Here is an 18,660-nt window from a genome sequence, read left to right on the forward strand (position 1 = left end):
AAATTCCTTTGTCTGGTGCACTAGGGGCGTAAGTAGCCATGTCTCTATACTATGTATAAATAGAAAGGGGCTGGCTAGTGGCACATGGTAGCGGACGTTTGAAGAATTGGCTCTGTATCTGTAGTGGCCAGACCATGGTCTTGGACAGCAGTTAACCTGAAATAAAACCTAACCCATTTTATATAGCATCCAGAATCCTCACCAACCCTCATAATGGTGAGAAAGAAGCAGAAAAAGTGCCCAATCAAGCTCACTCACTTTTATCCAGCTGTAGACTCATCCCAAGATGGTGCCCTGCAGCGTGACATGAGGCCATGTCACACAGTACTTCTGCCTCTCCAGCCTTAGACAGTGCCTCCCCGTCATCCTATTTCTCCGCTGCTGAACGCTACCCGTTCTCTGCATTGACGGTAGCCTCCTCAGCAGGTGGACAGATGCTCCAGTGTTACCAAAGCGATTCCCTCACATTGCTATCTTTACGCATCTCTCTGCTGCCACATTTGCTAGAAGGAGAAAGTTCAGTGCGGACACCAAGTTCCTTGAAGACAATGGCATCTCATACAAATGGGGCTTTCCTGTGAAAGTGATCTTTACTTGTAACTGAACAAAAGATGTGGCAGCTACCCCACCAGACCTGCTTCGCCTGTGAAAAGAGTGGGGTATCCTTCCAGAAGAAGAGCGCCATCGCTTGGAGTGTGTTTCATCCTGCTGAGAAAGACTTTTTCTCCTTCCCCCACAAAGTCTACACTCACATAGACTATTTTCTAGTTAGCAACACAATTTTACCACTGATAGACAAAACTGAAATCCTTAATATAACCTGGTCAGATCATGCATCTATCATGTTATCAGTGAGAGATCAATACCCTAGTCACCCTGTTCCCCATTGAAAACACAACAACTATGTTCCCCAAAATCCAAAGTACACACCATCAAAGATTACTTTCACAGGAATGATACACACGCTACATCTACCAGCACACTATCGTGTGCATTCAGGGCAACCATTAGGAGCCATCTCATCAGTACCACATAATAAAAAACAACATCAGCTCCAATCCTCTCTAGCAGAACTCAATAGACTTAAAGTGACTCTGTACCCACAATCTGACCCCCCCAAACCACTTGTACCTTCGGATAGCTGCTGTTAATCAAAGATCTGTTTTGGGGTCCATTCAGCAGGGGATGCAGTTATTGTCCTAAAAAAATACTTTTAGGGTAGCTTCATACCGTATCACTGCGTATTTATTGCTGCATTTTTATCGCTGTGTGTTTGGTGCGATTTTTACATGCGAGTTTTGATTTTCACATGAAATTCATGTGAAAATCAAAACTCGCATGTAAAAATCGCACCAAACACGCAATGATAAAGACGCAGCGGTAAATACGCAGTGTTAAATACGCAGCGATAAGGTACGTGTGAAGGCACCCTTAAACTTGGAACTTTGAGGGACATTTACTAAGGGTGCCTTTACACAGAGAGATTTATCTGATTTTTGAAGCCAAAAGCCAACCGAACGTTCGGTATTTGATTAGCTGGGGATGCTGAACTTGGATAAAGCTCTAAGGTTGTCTGGAAAACATGGATACAGCCAATGACTATATCCATGATTTCCACATAGCCTTAGGGCTTTATCCAAGTTCGCAGATGCATGGATACGGTAGATGAATTTTCTAGCTAAGAGAGTATCAAATAAAAATACAAATAAAAATACCAAGGTGAAGAACAGTAAGTAAACAGGGTTAAAAACAATAGATACACGGTGTGCGTGTGTAAAAATGTCTCTGATAGTTACTAGATGAAAGTCTTTGAAATGGTATATTGAAGTCTCTGAATCCACCAGTACAGGGTGATCAGCCCCAGGGGAAGGTCAGAAGAATGAATAATAACGGATAAAATATAAAAATGAAAAAGTAAAAAATGAAAAATGAAAATAAAAATAAAAGGTTACTATGACCTTGTATATGAGTATAGCCGTGAATCGGGACTGCAGTGCGCTATTGAATTTTGTATAAATATATATATCAAGATATGTGAATGGCCCGTTGTTGCAGCAAAACAAAAGTAGGTATGCTGCACAGATAAGTCACAAACTGGCGTGTCTGTGTAAGTAGCCCATGAGTTATGGCTTGGTAGGGCTTTGGCCAATCGTTAAATAGACGGAAGGTGCTGGTAGCACCGCTCACCCGTCCAGTCGTATGGGATACTCCGTGTGGTGTCAGGCCGTTTGGCGGAGTCTTCCAACAGGTGATGCTGCTTGGTTCCGGGCGCTCATGTTGGCTTTAGTGGAGTGCTCACTTTTATCATGTGGCAGTCTTGCGCATGCGTGCAGTCCTCTGTTGGCTGCTGAACCTCGTGGAGATTTTGGCGGTAAGTATGAAAATAGAACGGCAGGAAAGTACTAGTAAAACAGTTCATGTAAATTGTATAAATTTAAGCTAGACGCGTTTCAAAGCCTTCCTTGGCTTTTTCCTCAACAGCAGAAAGAGTGAACTTCAGGAGCCTTACAGGTTCACCTCATCAGACTCTAGTTCAGAAGATCTCACACTTACTCTTGTTCTTATTTTTCCAAGTTCAGCAGCCACCGCTAATCAAATGCCGAAAGTTCGAGTTCGGACCGACTCGAGCATGCTCAAGGTTTGCTCATCTCTAGTCATAAAGGAAAGACTGGGATTTCTCCTCTTCTCAAATCCATTCCTGGCTTTGGCTTCAGAAATCTGTCACATAAATCTCTCTGTGTAAAAGCACCCTAAGGAGTGCAACTATTCTAATAGGGATTGGTGTGTATTTTGTTCCAATATCTTGTGACTGATTTTTTAACATGTAGCACTGCCATAGTAAATGTATGTAAGTAAAAAAAAAAAAAAAAAATCGCAAAAAAAGTCACACAAAAAGTCGCAAAAATGCAAAAATTGTGCAAGCATATTCACCTGGTACTGACCAGACGTAGGCCTGCACCTATTTGTGCGACTTACTGGTTCATAAATAGAACTTAGACCAAAACTGGACGAAAAATCCAATTATTCACCTAAAAATAGGCGCAAAGCCCTTGATAAATTTCCCCTTTTGTCTACCTGTTAGCCTTCATAGAGTCAAAATGTGTGAATCACCTAGTGCCGCTCGTAGCCCGGGAGTGCGGCTATTAGCGGGCATTGGTCCGATTGCCTTGCCCGCTAATAAAGTAATCGAATGCAGCTGTCAAAGTTGACAGCTGCAACTGATTACTTGATGCAGCCGTTCCCTGGTGTCTAGTGGGGTAAATCGCTCCTCCAGGACGTTGTCCCGGAGGAGCGATCCACACATCTTGCACTGTCCGGGCTCAGCGCTGTAATGGCGCTGATCCCGACACGGCACTCAATTGCTTCCGGCTGCAGCAGCCGGAAGCAATGTGTCTATCTCATCGATCTATGCTGCATAGATCTGTATGATAGATCAGAGTGCTTATACTAGAAGTCCCCCAGGGGGGCTTCTAGTATAGGTGTAAAAGAAAAAAAAAAGTGTTGTTATTAATAAAAAGCCCCCTCCCCTAATAAAAGTTTGAATCACCCCCTTTTCCTATGTTATAAATAAAAATAAATAAAAAAATAAACATGTTTGGTATCGCTGCGTGAGTAATCGCCCGAACTATTCCTGATCTCGTACGGTAAATAGCGTAAGCGCAAAAAAATCCTAAAGTGCAAAATTGCGCATTTTTGGTTGCATCAAATCCAGAAAATTTGTAATAAAAAGCGATCAAAAAGTCGCATATGCGCAATCAAGGTACCGATAGAAAGTAAATATCATGGCGCAAAAAATGACACCTGACACAGCCCCATAGACCAAAGGATAAAAGCGCTATAAGCCTGGGAATGGAGCGATTTAAGGAACATATATTCGTTAACAATGGTTTGAATTTTTTACAGGCCATTAGATACAATAAAAGTTATACATGTTATATATCGTTGTAATCGTAACGACTTGAGGAACATGCATAACAAGTCAGTTTTACCCCAGGGAAAACGGCGTAAAAACAAAAAAAAAAAACAAATAAAAGAAATGCGTTTTTTTTATTTCACCAACCATTGAATTTTTTTCTGGTTTCGCAGTGTACTTTATGAAAATTCAGCCAGTCATTGCAAAGTACAATTAGTGACGCAAAAAATAAGGGCTCATGTGGGTTTCTAGGTGAAAAAATGCAATTGCTATGGCCTTTTAAGCACAAGGAGGAAAAAATGAAAACAAAAAAAATTGGAATTGGCCCCGTCCTCTAAGGGTTAAACACAAGGGGGAGATTTATCAAACATGATGTAAAGTGAAACTGGCTCTGTCGCCCCTAAAAACCAATCTGATTGGTTGCCAGTTTCACTGTACACCATGTTTGATAAATCTCTACCAAGGTTTCTTTTATTACTTGTGAATTTTGTTGCAGATCTAGAGTGGAGGCGGGGCCAAATCCACAATGAAAATCTGCTACATTTCTGTAATAGATGCAGATTTGACATTTTGTATAATTCTTCATGGAAATTGAATGGTGTCTAATAAACTTCAGCCACATGTGCAGAATCTGCTCCACAATTCCACAAAAGATCAGCCATATATAAACCAAAGAATGGCCTTTCTACAGAACTAGTTACCTCACCTCACATCATTTAGTACAAATACTAAATCAGTCACACCTGCTATAGCCCATTGAAAACAAAACACATTTTTAAAATATTGTTTTAAGGTCTCTTAATAATTATTGGTATATCTGCTTTTTGTGTTTCCTTTACTGACACAATTATCATAACCTAATGCAACAACTGGTAAACAGAACGTAAATCTATGCCTCCAAAATAGCAGGTGCATTCATGATTCTGTGCCATATAGATGTGAAAAATGTATTAAGGGTACGTTCACACCTACCGGATCCGAAGCGGATTTGACGATGCGAGTTAGCAGCGAAATCTGCTGCGGATCCAGTACTGTGAATTTGAATGGGTCCCATACACGCAGTGGATCTGCTGCGTGTATGGGATCTGGCCCCTTTAAAGGGGTAGTGTGGCGCTAAACAATTATTCACTAAATAACACACATTACAAAGTTATACAACTTTGTAATGTATGTTATGTTAGTGAATCGCCCCCTTCCCTGTTTTTCCCCCCCACCCACACCAGACCCGGAAGTGTAGTGCTTTATACATACCCGCCTCTTGCTGACCCCCGTCCGCCATCTTGTGCCAATGATGTCATGTTCGGACAGTCGGCCAAACCTCTCCAACCGTCCCTAGTGCCAGCCACCCTCTGCCGCGTCATCAGCTACTGTGCTCAGGCAATCGCAGCTGAGCAGCCGTGTCGCGTCATCAGCTGCTCAGCCGTGATTGGCTGAGCATAACTGTGCTCAGCCAATCGCGGCCGAGCAGCTGATGACGTGGCAGAGGGCGGCCGGCACTAGGGACGGTCGGAGCGGTTCGGTCGTCCGTCCGAAGATGACATTATTGGCACAAGATGGCGGACAAGGGTCGGCAAGAGGCAGGTATGTATAGAGCACTACACTTCCGGGTCTGGTGTGGGTTGGGGGAAACACGGGGAAGAGGGCGATTCACTAACATAACATACATTACAAAGTTGCATAACTTTGTAATATGTGTTAGTGAATAATTGTTTAGCGCCGCACTACCCCTTTAACCCCCGCTCCGGCGTCTGGAAGCCTGCCCGCCTGCAGCCTGCAGCCCCGGCCCCCTGTCCACCCCGAGCATACATTACCAGCTCGGTGCCGTGGCTGTGTGAAGCTCCCGGCTCTCCTCGCTCCTCTTCAGCCAATCAGGGCTGCCGTGCACTTATTGGCTGAAGAGGAGTAAGGGGTGTCGGGAGCTTCACACAACCGAGCAGGTAATGTATGCTTGGGGCGGACAGGGGGGCAGGGCTGCAGGCTGCGGGCGGGCAGGCTTCCAGCCGACGGCGCGGGGGTTAAAGGGGCCGCTGTAACAGGCCAGAGTATACCCCCAGCCCAGACTATACCCGGGGTTAAAATTGCCTAGATTATACCCCGGGTATATTTTGGCCTAGGCTATTTTATACCCTGGGGTATACTCCGCTGCGTGTATGGGACCCATTTAAATTCACAGTACTGGATCAGCAACGGATTTCGCTGCTAACTCGCAGCATCAAATCTGCTGCGGATCCAGTATGTGTGAACGTACCCTAAAGAGGTTATCTACCTAAGAGAGAAAAAATGAAATGCTAGCTGGTCTTACCAAGTCCCTTAAGTATTTTTTTAGCCGTTTCCTGTCTTTCTAGCTGCTGCCGTTCCTGAGTTGCAAATTTTTCTAAAAGCTGGTTTATATCCAAGATAGGAAACCACATTTCCCATCATGCATCTCCCTTATTGGTCCATTTGCGTACTTGCCCCTTTAGCTTGCTTTCCTGCCTACTGCTGTCATTACTATTGAACATTAAACACAGGACTTTTTTTTCACTGATTTTGCATCCCATCACCCCAGTATGTATTCCATACTAGCTGATGTGCGCATGATGTAGCTATGTGCTGCTTCACGGGCATCTGTTTACTGGGGTAGGGGTGTAGTGTAGGTTTGCTTGCTGACTGTGAATGAAAGCATTCCAGTTCCATCCAGACTCTAGAACACTTACAATATACAGAGCTGTCCACCATGCATATGCCAGCATTCACTGACAGCAAGCAGAGATAGAACTATAACTTTTCATATTACTAAACCTAGGCTCAAGGACACATGTTAGTATATGGAAGAAGCACAGGTGCATGAAGATGATGCAGATAATGTCTCCTGGGAGTCAGGTTACCAAATCAATAAAAAGTTAACCCGCTCCCTAGAGAAGAGATCACATGTCAAGTGTTGCATATGAACAGAGTTGTGCCGGTACAGGGAAGCCGATGCTGCAGTCCTGTTTTTTTGAACCGCAGCCTGGTTCCCATGCATGGCGCAGGTCTATTACCAAGCATGGGGCTGAAGCACTGGAGGCAGGCCGGCTTCAGTGGGAGGAAACCCCCACCCCTCCATGATCCTAATGGATTCATAGATGGGCAGGGGGTTCAAAAAAAGAACTGTGGCACCGGCTCCCCACAACGGCGCCGCTATATTCATATGCAACACTCAAAGCAAATGTACCTGATGGTACATTCGCTTTAAAGCTTAGCAGCCAATTAGTTAAAGGGGTTGCCCGGGATTTTTCAATAAACTAGTATTGCATCAACTTCTGTGGGTGCTGTATATTCTACATACACTTCTATATTCCTCTATTTCCTGTGATGTCATGTTCCCTTTCTGTTTCCTGTTCCTGCTAATGAGGGAACAGTGAGTTATCAGGTAGGTGGATGCAGACCTCTACTCCTCAAGAACACAGGTGTCTCCGGTTCAGACGGTCCAAGAGAGTTGATGAGTAAAATACTTAAAAAAACAAACAAACTAAATGAATGTATTGCATGATGTGTTTTCAGGCCTCTGGCCTCTTCCTCACCTAGACCTGATAAAGAGGCCAGACTGGCCTGGAAACGCGTTGTGCTGTATATTGATTTAGTTTATTGTTTTAATAAATTTTAAGTGTTTTACTCACTGACTATCTTGGAGTGGCTGCACCCAAGACACCGTTGTTTTTGAGGAGTGAAGGTCTGCATCTGTTCATAGCACCACCGTGGGTACATAGGAAAAGCTGCGCATTGGTGTTTTTCCCCCAACACACTTGGAGAGTTGTGCCCCAGTCTTGCACAACTCCATCAGGGAAGGATATGCACTGTGAGGGTGGGTTCACACATAACGGATCGCAGTGGATTTCACGCTGCGAGTTCCTCAGCAATTCACGATACTGTCATTATCTATAGGTTTACATACTTGCAGCAGATTTTTTATTCTGCTTTGAGTATGTAAAGCCTCATCCCCCTTAAAGGGGTTATCCAGTGCTACAAAAACATGGCCACTTTTGCCCCACTCTTGTCTGGGTGGTGTTTGAAATTCATTTTTATTGAAGTAAATGGAGCTTAACTGAAAACCACACCTGACCTGGAGACAAGAGTGGGGCAAAAAAGAACATGTTTTTGTAGTACTGGATAACCCCTTGAAACCACCACTGCCTGGTGAATACTTTATCAATCCGGCCTGCTGGTGGGACGTCAGGGAGCCACAGAAGGAGGCCAAAGCGCGGACAAGTAAAGTATTCACCGGGCAGCGGTGGGTTAAGGGGGACGGGGCTTCACATACTCATAGCGGAATGAAGAATCTGTATGTAAACCCATACAGAAGACAGTACCAGGAAGCGCAGCAGATTTTGCTGCAGAACTCTGTTATGAAGTCGTCTCGGCCCCTGCTACACACTGGCTCCTGGTGATGCTTTGACATTAAGGGTACGTTCACACTTACCGGATCCGCAGCGTGTTTTATGCTGTGAATCCGCAGCAGATCCGCAGCAGATTTCATTTAAATAACTGAACACAGCATCAAATCTGCTGCGGATTTGCTGCAGATCTACTGCGAATCCTGTAGGTGTAAACGCACCCTTAAGCGGTTATCTGGGATTAGTTAAACACAGTGGCTTCTCAGTTTGTGAGTTCCACTGGAGTGAATGGAACCCAGGTGCAATGCCAAACACAGCCAGAGGACAGGTATGGTGCTGTTTTTGAAAAAAAAAAAAAGCAGCTGTTTCTTTAAAGAAACATCTGTTCAACAAGTAGCTGGCAGATCAGTACTGTTTCCAGTGTTTGGCTGAGCTGGCATTTACTGCATGTTTAGATGTCACCAGTAGTGTTCAGCAGATCTGTCAAACTGTTTGGGTTCGGCAACATTCTCTGAACCCGAACGCTTGCAGTTTGAGTCCCCTCGGCTGCAGTAGTTGGATGCCTCTCTAGGGAGTTCTGGAAATCCAGCTATAGGCTGTATCTATGTTTTCCTGGCAGCACTAAGGCCGCATTCAACTTCTGCAGCCGCGGAGAATCAAAACCTAGAACAGTCTAGTATGGAGAGATGCAGTTTACACTGGGCGGTTGGGTTGCCAATCGTATCATGCCCAGTAAGTCCTATTAATTAGAATAAGGCTTGTACATGGAGCTCAATTGGCCTCATACAGTTACCTGTGCAAGTGTTGGCTTTGCACACAAAAAAAACTACTTAGTCCCAGTATAGCCCTGACCTACTTATCCAAAAAAAGGAACACCTTAACATAATAAATACTGGGCGATTTGGGATACCAGTCATAATCCTGAGGAGTTGCTGCAATAAGAACAACAACATAATACAAAAAATTTAAAAATTAAAACTTAACCCCTTAACAACAACGGGCGTACATTTATGCCCCCGCAGCCACAGGCAGGCTCTATCAGAAGATCAAAGATAACACTGATCCCTGCTATGCTATGGCATAGCAGCAGAGCCGTTTTAATACATTGATGGGCCCAGTGCACAGCCCTCAAGAGTGGGCCCCCCCCTTCCCTTTTGGCACATTGTATAATGTACTGAATTTGCCCCCACACTGTATCAAGAGCCCCAATATATACAGTAGTTACCTTATAACACTATTTCCACCATACAGTGATTACATATTACATAAAAACTGCACTGAACAAAACAGAAAGATATCACCAATGATACCATTACATAATACCGCCACATCATAACCCCTAACACTACAGACCCTATAACAGAGTGCAGTTACATCCAGTGACTCACCGGGGGCGTCTTCTCCGATCAGAGTCTGTCACCTTTTCTTTTTCTCTCCATCCAGCCTGGGCCACCTTGAAGTCTTCTCCTGGCTGTGAATCTTCTCTCCAGAATCTGCCAGACAAATATTTTAGGCTCCAACACATACAGTAGTTAGGTCCCTTGTACCCCTATACAGTAGTTACACCCCTCTGTGCCCCTACATAGTTACACCCCTCTGTGCCTCCATAGTTTTAAGGTGTCCCTGTAGTATATAGCCCCTCATGTGCTCCTCCAGATATATACAGCCCTCCTGTGCGCTCCCCCATTAGTATATACCCCCCTGTGCACTCTCCCCAGTAGTATATAGCCCCCCCTGTGCTCTCCCACAATAGTATATAGCCCCCCTGTGCTCTCCCACAATAGTATATAGCCCCCTGTGCTCTCCCCCAATAGTATATAGCCCCCCGTGCTCTCCAATAGTATATAGACCCCTATGCTCTCCCAAAATAGTATATAGCCCCCCTGTGCTCTCCAATAGTATATAGCCCCCCTGTGCTCTCCCCCAATAGTATATAGCCCCCCTGTGCTCTCCCCAATAGTATATAGCCCCCCTATGCTCTCCCACAATAGTATATAGCCCCCCTGTGCTCTCCCCAATAGTATATAGCCCCCCTGTGCTCTCCATAATATATAGCCCCCCTGTGCTCTCCCCCATAGTATATAGACCCCTGTGCTCCTCAATAGTATATAGCTCCCTGTGCTCCCCAATAGTATATAGCTCCCCTGTGCTCCCCAATAGTATATAGCCCCCTGTGCTCCCCAATAGTATATAGCTCCCCAGTGCTCCCCCATAGTATATAGCCCCCTGTGCTCCCCCATAGTATATAGCCCCCTGTGCTCCCCCATAGTATATAGCCCCCTGTGCTCCCCAGTAGTATATAGCCCCCTGTGCTCCCCAGTAGTATATAGCTCCCCTGTGCTCCCCATAGTATATAGCTCCCCTGTGCTCCCCAGTAGTATATAGCTCCCCTGTGCTCCCCCATAGTATATAGCTTCCCTGTGCTCCCCATAGTATATAGACCCCTGTGCTCCCCAGTAGTATATAGTCCCCTGTGCTCCCCCATAGTATATAGCTCCCCTGTGCTCCCCCATAGTATATAGCTTCCCTGTGCTCCCCCATAGTATATAGCTCCCCTGTGCTCCCCCATAGTATATAGCTCCCCTGTGCTCCCCCATAGTATATAGCTCCCCTGTGCTCCCCCATAGTATATAGCTCCCCTGTGCTCCCCCATAGTATATAGCTCCCCTGTGCTCCCCCATAGTATATAGCTCCCCTGTGCTCCCCCATAGTATATAGCCCCCTAAGCTCCCCCATTGTATATAGCTCCCTGTGCTCCCCAGTAGTATATAGCCTCCTGTGCTCCCCAGTAGTATATAGCCCCCTGTGCTCCCCCATAGTATATAGCTCCCCTGTGCTCCCCAGTAGTATATAGCCTCCTGTGCTCCCCAGTAGTATATAGCCCCCTGTGCTCCCCCATAGTATATAGCTCCCCTGTGCTCCCCAGTAGTATATATCCCCCTGTGCTCCCCAGTAGTATATAGCCCCCTGTGCTCCCCCATAGTATATAGCCCCTTGTGCTCCCCATAGTATATAGCTCCCCTGTGCTCCCCATAGTATATAGCTCCCCTGTGCTCCCCAGTAGTATATAGCTTCCCTGTGCTCCCCATAGTATATAGACCCCTGTGCTCCCCAGTAGTATATAGTCCCCTGTGCTCCCCTATAGTATATAGCCCCCTGTCCTCCCCTATAGTATATAGCCCCCTGTCCTCCCCCATAGTATATAGCCCCCTGTGCTCCCCATAGTATATAGCTCCCCTGTGCTCCCCAGTAGTATATAGCTCCCCTGTGCTCCCCCGTAGTATATAGCTCCCCTGTGCTCCCCCATAGTATATAGCTTCCCTGTGCTCCCCATAGTATATAGACCCCTGTGCTCCCCAGTAGTATATAGTCCCCTGTGCTCCCCCATAGTATATAGCTCCCTGTGCTCCCCCATAGTATATAGCCCCCTGTGCTCCCCCATAGTATATAGCCCCCTGTGCTCCCCCATAGTATATAGCTCCCCTGTGCTCCCCAATAGTATATAGCCCCCTGTGCTCCCCCATAGTATATAGCTCCCCTGTGCTCCCCCATAGTATATAGCTCCCCTGTGCTCCCCCATAGTATATAGCTCCCCTGTGCTCCCCCATAGTATATAGCTCCCCTGTGCTCCCCCATAGTATATAGCCCCCTGTGCTCCCCCATTGTATATAGCTCCCTGTGCTCCCCAGTAGTATATAGCCTCCTGTGCTCCCCAGTAGTATATAGCCCCCTGTGCTCCCCCATAGTATATAGCCCCCTGTGCTCCCCAGTAGTATATAGCCCCCTGTGCTCCCCCATAGTATATAGCCCCTTGTGCTCCCCCATAGTATATAGCTCCCCTGTGCTCCCCAGTAGTATATAGCCCCCTGTGCTCCCCTATAGTATATAGCCCCCTGTCCTCCCCCATAGTATATAGCCCCTTGTGCTCCCCCATTGTATATAGCCCCTTGTGCTCCCCCATAGTATATAGCTCCCCTGTGCTCCCCAGTAGTATATAGCTCCCCTGTGCTCCCCCATAGTATATAGCCCCCTGTCCTCCCCTATAGTATATAGCCCCCTGTCCTCCCCCATAGTATATAGCCCCCTGTGCCCCCCCATAGTATATAGCTTCCTGTGCCCCCCCATAGTATATAGCTCCCTGTGCTCCCCAGTAGTATATAGCCCCCTGTGCCCCCCCATAGTATATAGCTTCCTGTGCCCCCCCATAGTATATAGCTCCCCTGTGCTCCCCCATAGTATATAGCTCCCCTGTTCTCCCCCATAGTATATAGCCCCCTGTTCTCCCCCATAGTATATAGCCCCTTGTTCTCCCCCATAGTATATAGCCCCCTGTGCTCCCCAATAGTATATAGCCCCCCCCCCCGTAGTATATAGCCCACCTGTGCCCCCCCCCCCCCGTAGTATATAGCCCCCCTGTGCCCCCCCCCCCCCCCCCCGTAGTATATAGCTCCCCCTTCCATATAACATTGAAAAAAACAAACACTGTTACTCACCTAGGTCCACGCGTTCCTCTTCTCTTCCCTCTTGTGGCCGCACTTCCTGCGGTCACAAGAGGCTGCACTCCCCTTACCCTCGCGCCGACGCTCCAGTGACGTCGGGCGCTAGAGGGAGAGTGCGGCCTCTTGTGACCGCAGGAAGTGCGGCCACAAGAGTGAGTGACTGACAGGGAGGGAGCCAATGGCTCTCTCTCTGTCAGTATCGCTGCTGCTGCAGCACTGAAGCGCCGCAGCAGCAGCGGGCGAGCGGGGGCAGCGGCGAACGGGGGGGCCCTGCAGGGGGCGCCATGGAGGGGTAAGTAGATTACCCATCCATGGCGCTCCCCCCTGACAGGCTGGTGGCCGGAGCCCTGTGCGACCGCATTGGTCGCACATAGCAACGTCCGGCCTGCTCGGGGGGGCCCCTTTAACCAGTGGGCCCGGTGCACGTGCACCATGTGCCCTCTGGTTAAAGCGGCCCTGCATAGCAGTGATCATTGTATACAGGTTATACATAAAACACATAAAAATAATAAAGCTAATTACCATATATACCGTAGTGCATAATCGTCCGATCTAAAATTAAATAAAACAATATTGTTCCTGCACGGTGAACGTCATGAACAAAAAGCGGTAAGAAACCACAGAGATTGCTATTTTTTAATTACATTTTATGTATAAAAAAATTAATAAAAAGTGATCAAAAAATCTGATCTAAAAAAAATAAAATAAATAAAAACTAGAGATCATGGCGCAAAAAATGATGCCCCATACGACCCCGTAGGTGAAAAAATAAAAGGGCCATAAGAGTCACAATAGGGCCATTTTAAATATACCTATTTGCAAAAAAAAAAGTTTTACTGCTAATAAAAATAGTAAAGCGTTGGAAAACCTAGTAAACATGCATATCCCTGTGTTTAGACTGACCTATGGAATAAAGAAAAAAATGCCAGTTGTACCGTAAAGTGCATTACATAAACTAGGAACCCTTCCTAAAATTTGCGGAATTGCATTTTTTTTACCCAAATTCACCCCATAAAAAATATTTTGGGGGTTCTGTCATTCATTTTATGGCAGATAGAAAAATGCCATTACAAAGTAGACCTGCTCCTGAAAAAAAACAAGACATTCACATGGCCCTGTAGGTGGAAAAATAAAAGTGTTATGGGGAGGGGTAAAAAACGCAAGTGACAATTGGCTCGGTCCTTAAGGTCATTTCAGGCTCCGTCCTTAAGGGGTTAATATAAATTCAGTGGTTTAAGAGCTCACAGTTTTTCAAATTTTTGACTTGGTTTAGGAGCATTGCTTTGTTTTAAGAGCTCCCTGTACTGGGTGGGAGGGCGAGTGGGGGAGGGGCATGGTCTGCATAGTGGGGTCTACAGCACTTTACCCTGACCCAGGAAGTCTTCCTCACCTTCCAAATCATAGCAGATCCACTTCAGGCTGGGGCTTACATCAGGGGACAGGACTGTGGAGGTAATCTCTTCATAGCTGTAACCCCTCTCTCCCCGGACAGAGAGCGCTGCATGTTATGTGCCACATCTGCCCTGCTCATTCCTTCATGCTTCCTGCAGTCTCTGTCCGTCCTTGTGTTTCCCATCCTCTCCATTACAGTACAGTAACTTATAATATCACATATTCTGTTGTTTCTGAATGTTTGTTTCATTTGTTTTTCATGTTATTCAGAATAATAAATCATTATTTTTGGTCTGTGGAACCAATTGTCTGCATTTCTTTTATTTCTTATGGGAAAATTTGCTTTGGTTTAAGAGTGGATTTGGATTACAAGCGCGGTCCCGGAACAAATTATGCTCATAATCCAAGGCACCACTGTATATATATCATACACTGCCATACACCTTATCTTCATGCTTACTGAAATCATAATTAAGAAACATAAACACCTCACCACAAACCCCCTGAGAAGTTTACCACCCCCATTCATGTTATACATGGTTTGTCACTGGTACAGGATAGTTTTCAAACACATTGTATATTGTGCTTTACTAAGATGAGCAAAGCTGTACACAGTGTCCAAACTGTAACCAGAGGTGTATAAATAGATAAAACCTACAGTATACATTGCTATGTATATACTATATATTCACAGTGCACACAATGGCAGGCTCAGCACATGGCACTGACAGCAGAATACTGTACCTACCGGTAGTGTGTACACCCCCAGCTTCTACTCTTCTCTACAGTGAATGAGCAGGAACAGCTGCTGCACCAGTTGCCGTTCCCCGCCCACCAATCAGAGGCCGGCACTCCTAGAGCTGTATTCTACCTAATAGACAGGACTCAGTACCAAAGTCCTGTTAATACAAGGGAGACTTCCACGATATTGTAGAAAATAGTTGCTGTAAAAAGTTAATGCTTCCTGATTCCATATACTGATAATAATTTAATAAATACATAGTTATTATACTTTTTATATGTATTTTATGTGTTGTTAGGGTCCATTCACACGTACTATAGAACATCAGATTTGAAGGAGCCGATGCTACAGAATGGATTTTGGGACATCATTCATGAACGGCTGTGTTATTACAGTAGTGCATAGATTTAACCATTTCTGAGCTGATAATGAATGGTGATGCCAGGAGTTCCCAAGTCTATTCTATATACATTGTCCATATATATGGACCCTGCACGGAACATTACAATGAGGCCTTAGGCCATGTTCACACGGCGTATCATGGAGCGGCCAGGCTCTGCAAAGATCATGCTTTATGGCCGTAGAGTTCTGATGCGGGCGCATCAGCGCACGCCCGCATCAGAACTCCCCATAGCACACTGTGAAGCAAGCGGACAGAGCCGCTCGCTTCATAGTGTGCTCTGACATGGTTGTCTACCGTAGCGATTTAATAAATAGCGGCCGCAGAAAACTGACATGTCAGTTGTTTGCTACGCCGCTTGGGATCCCGGCCGGAGCATATACAATGTGTATACGCTCCAGCCGGGATACCATAGAAAAACCATGCAGCGTGTCTTTTCGTACAAAGTACGTCCGTTGTTGCCGATTGCAACAACAGACGTACTTTTACGCTGTGTGAACATAGCCTTAGGCTGAGTTCACACACAGTATATTTCAGTTAGTATTTGGTCAGTATTTTCCAACCAAAACCAGGAATGGATTGAAAACACCGAAAGGCTATGTTCACACAATGTTAAAATTGAGTGGATGGCCGCCATTTTACGGCAAGTATTTGCTGTTATTTAAAAACAACGTCTGTTATATTGAAATAATGGCAGTTCTTTACCGTTATATGGCGGCCATCCACTCAATTTCACCATTGTGTTAACATAGCCTTTCTGTGTTTTCAATCTACTCCTGGTTGAGGTTGCAAACTACTGACCAAATACTGACTGAAATATACTGTGTGTGAACCCAGCCTTAGGCTATGTCACACAACATATTTTTTCATATTTCTACAGCCATTGTTGCCGTTTGCCGAAGTTAATACGAGAAAATACGTTGGCCTGGTGTCTATGGGATCCCAGGTAGAGAGTATACACATAGTATATGCTCCGGCCGGGACCCCTAGTAGCGCCGCAAACAACTGACAGTCAGTGCACCCTATGCAGGGGCGGTCTTGGCATTTCTGGGGCCCCAAGCAAAGTTATGTCTGGGGCCCCCCTTGACACGCGTTCCAACACAATAGACCGCTGTGTGTTGCTCCCAGTAGTATATACCCCTTGTGCGCTACCGCCAGTAATATATACTCCTTGTGTGCTGCCCCCAATAGTATATACCCCTTGTGTCCTGCCCCCAGTAGTATATACCCCTTGTTTGCTTGCCCCAGTAGTATATAGACCCCTGTGTGTTCCCCCAGTTATATATAGCCCCCCCGTGTGCTGCCCCAGAAGTATATAGACCTCCTGTATACTGCCCCAGTTGTATATAGATCCCCTGTGTGCTGCCCCAGTTGTATATACCCCCTGTGTGCTCCCCCACTAGTATATAGGCCCCCTGTGTGCTCCTTCAGGGGTATTTAGCCCCCCTGTGTGCTCCCCCACTTGGATATAGATCTCCTGTGTGCTTCTCCAGTAGTATATAAACCCCCTGTGTGCTCCTCCAGTATTATATAGACCCCTTGCGTGCTGCCCCAGTAGTATACAGACCCCTGTGTGCTCCCCCAGTTATATATAGACCACCTGTGTGCCTCACAAGTAGTATATAGACCCCCTGTATGTTCCCCCAGTAGTATATAGACCCCCTGTGTGCCCCACCAGTAGTATATAGACCCCTGTGTGCTCCCGCAGTAGTATATAGACCCCCTGTGTGCTGACCCAAGTAGTATATAGACCCCTCTGTGAAGTCCCAGTAGTCTATAGCCCCTGTGTGCCTGTGTGCTCCCTGGAGCATCGACACCACAAGGACAGAGCAGCCACTTGTGACCGCAGGGAAAACACTTCCTGTGGCCACAAGAGTGACTGACAGGAAGGGAGCCAATGGCTCCTGCCCTGTCAGTGCTGCTGCTGCATGTAACTGTAAGCGCTCATTACGAGTGCTCATAGTTACAGTTCAGATCACAGCAGCGAGCGGGGCAGCGGCCCTGTCCAGCCGTCTTGAGCACAAGAGCAGGGAGTGGGGGCCCCCCTGGATGTTGGGGGCCCCAAGCGATCGCTTGGGGTGCTTGGTGCCAAAGACCGCCACTGACCCTATGAAGCAAGCGGCTGCAGCAGCATCAGAACTCTGCGGGCCGAAAGATCTTTTTAGAGACCGTCCGGGTCATGGAACGGCTGGTCTCTTACGCCATGTGAACATGGCCTTATAGTGTATCTGTCATCAGGGCTGCTGCTAGATCAGCAAAGAATTTCATGGGTCTCCATGGCTATGAACACGCAATGAGACCATAATGCGTGTGACCCCCATTCTGGTCCGATGAACCATGGAGACCCAACTTTCCGGATGAAGAGAGGAACTTGACGCTGATCAGGCGGCATGCTGTCATGACAGGTACACTTGGGAAGGCCGAGTTCACATGCTGTAAGACAGCGGCCGTTCTGTGACACAGTCTTGTCACAGAATGGCCGCTGTCTATGAAGTTCACCCCGGCCGGTACTGCTGCACCAGCCAGATGAACATCACTTCTTTCGAATTGCTCGCACACCAATTAACCATAGGGGACAATGTAAAGTACGTTTGAAGCTGCACTTTACATTGTCTGCACAGTCAATTTTGTGTGGCTGCTATTCAATGAATAGCGGCCGCACAAAATTGACATGTCAGTTATCACTGTCACATGTCAGTGTGACTGCATGGAATCCTGGCCGGAGTGTATACAGAGTGTATACACTTTGGCCGGGATTTCATAGAACACAATGTCATTTGACACTTTGATGAATAGCGGCAGGCATTGCAAACTGCAACAACAGCCATTATTTATTGAAAAAAATACATTGTGTGAACAGGGCCCTAAAATAAAGTTCCAAGACAGCATGTGAGTGAAAATCCTCACCCGTGCCAGCCTTCCACGCATAAGTAAAAGCTGTGTGAGGTGAAAAAAAAACTAAATCCATCTAAATTAATATGGATATCAGCAAACCGATCGTATATATATATATATATATATATATATATATATATATATATATATCTCATAAAAATGAAAGTCTGTCTGTCCCGTATAGACTTCCAAACACCTGAACCGTTTGACCCCAAATTTGGCCCACAGATACATTGGGTGCCTGGGAAGGTTAAAGCGAAGATCCCGTCCTTGCTAGATGTACAGGAGACGAAGGAGATACGGAAGAGCGCCCAATAGAAATGAATGGGAGAATCTCCACACTGCACACACAGGTGATATAATCAGCGCTGCAGCTGCCAAGCAGAAACGGCAGTTGGAAGCCTTAGCAACCAATAGGATTACTACTTTTATTTTCACAGGGAGCTAGAATCTTATTGGTTGCTAGG

General features: G+C 46.2%; 1 protein-coding gene across 2 annotated transcripts in view; it reads right to left on the reverse strand.

Moving 5' to 3' along the window:
* LRRC20 (leucine rich repeat containing 20) overlaps positions 1-14,984 on the reverse strand; it is a 394,968-nt gene extending 379,984 nt beyond the window's left edge. For both annotated transcript variants that reach the window (XM_069980552.1, XM_069980550.1), the window contains exon 1: positions 14,905-14,984. The gene's annotated coding sequence lies outside the window, so the exon portion shown is untranslated. The remainder of the gene's footprint in view (positions 1-14,904) is intronic.
* Between the last annotated feature and the right edge of the window lie 3,676 nt (positions 14,985-18,660).

The sequence above is a fragment of the Dendropsophus ebraccatus genome, chromosome 8 (genome assembly GCF_027789765.1).
Source record: "Dendropsophus ebraccatus isolate aDenEbr1 chromosome 8, aDenEbr1.pat, whole genome shotgun sequence".
Taxonomy (NCBI): domain Eukaryota; kingdom Metazoa; phylum Chordata; class Amphibia; order Anura; family Hylidae; genus Dendropsophus; species Dendropsophus ebraccatus.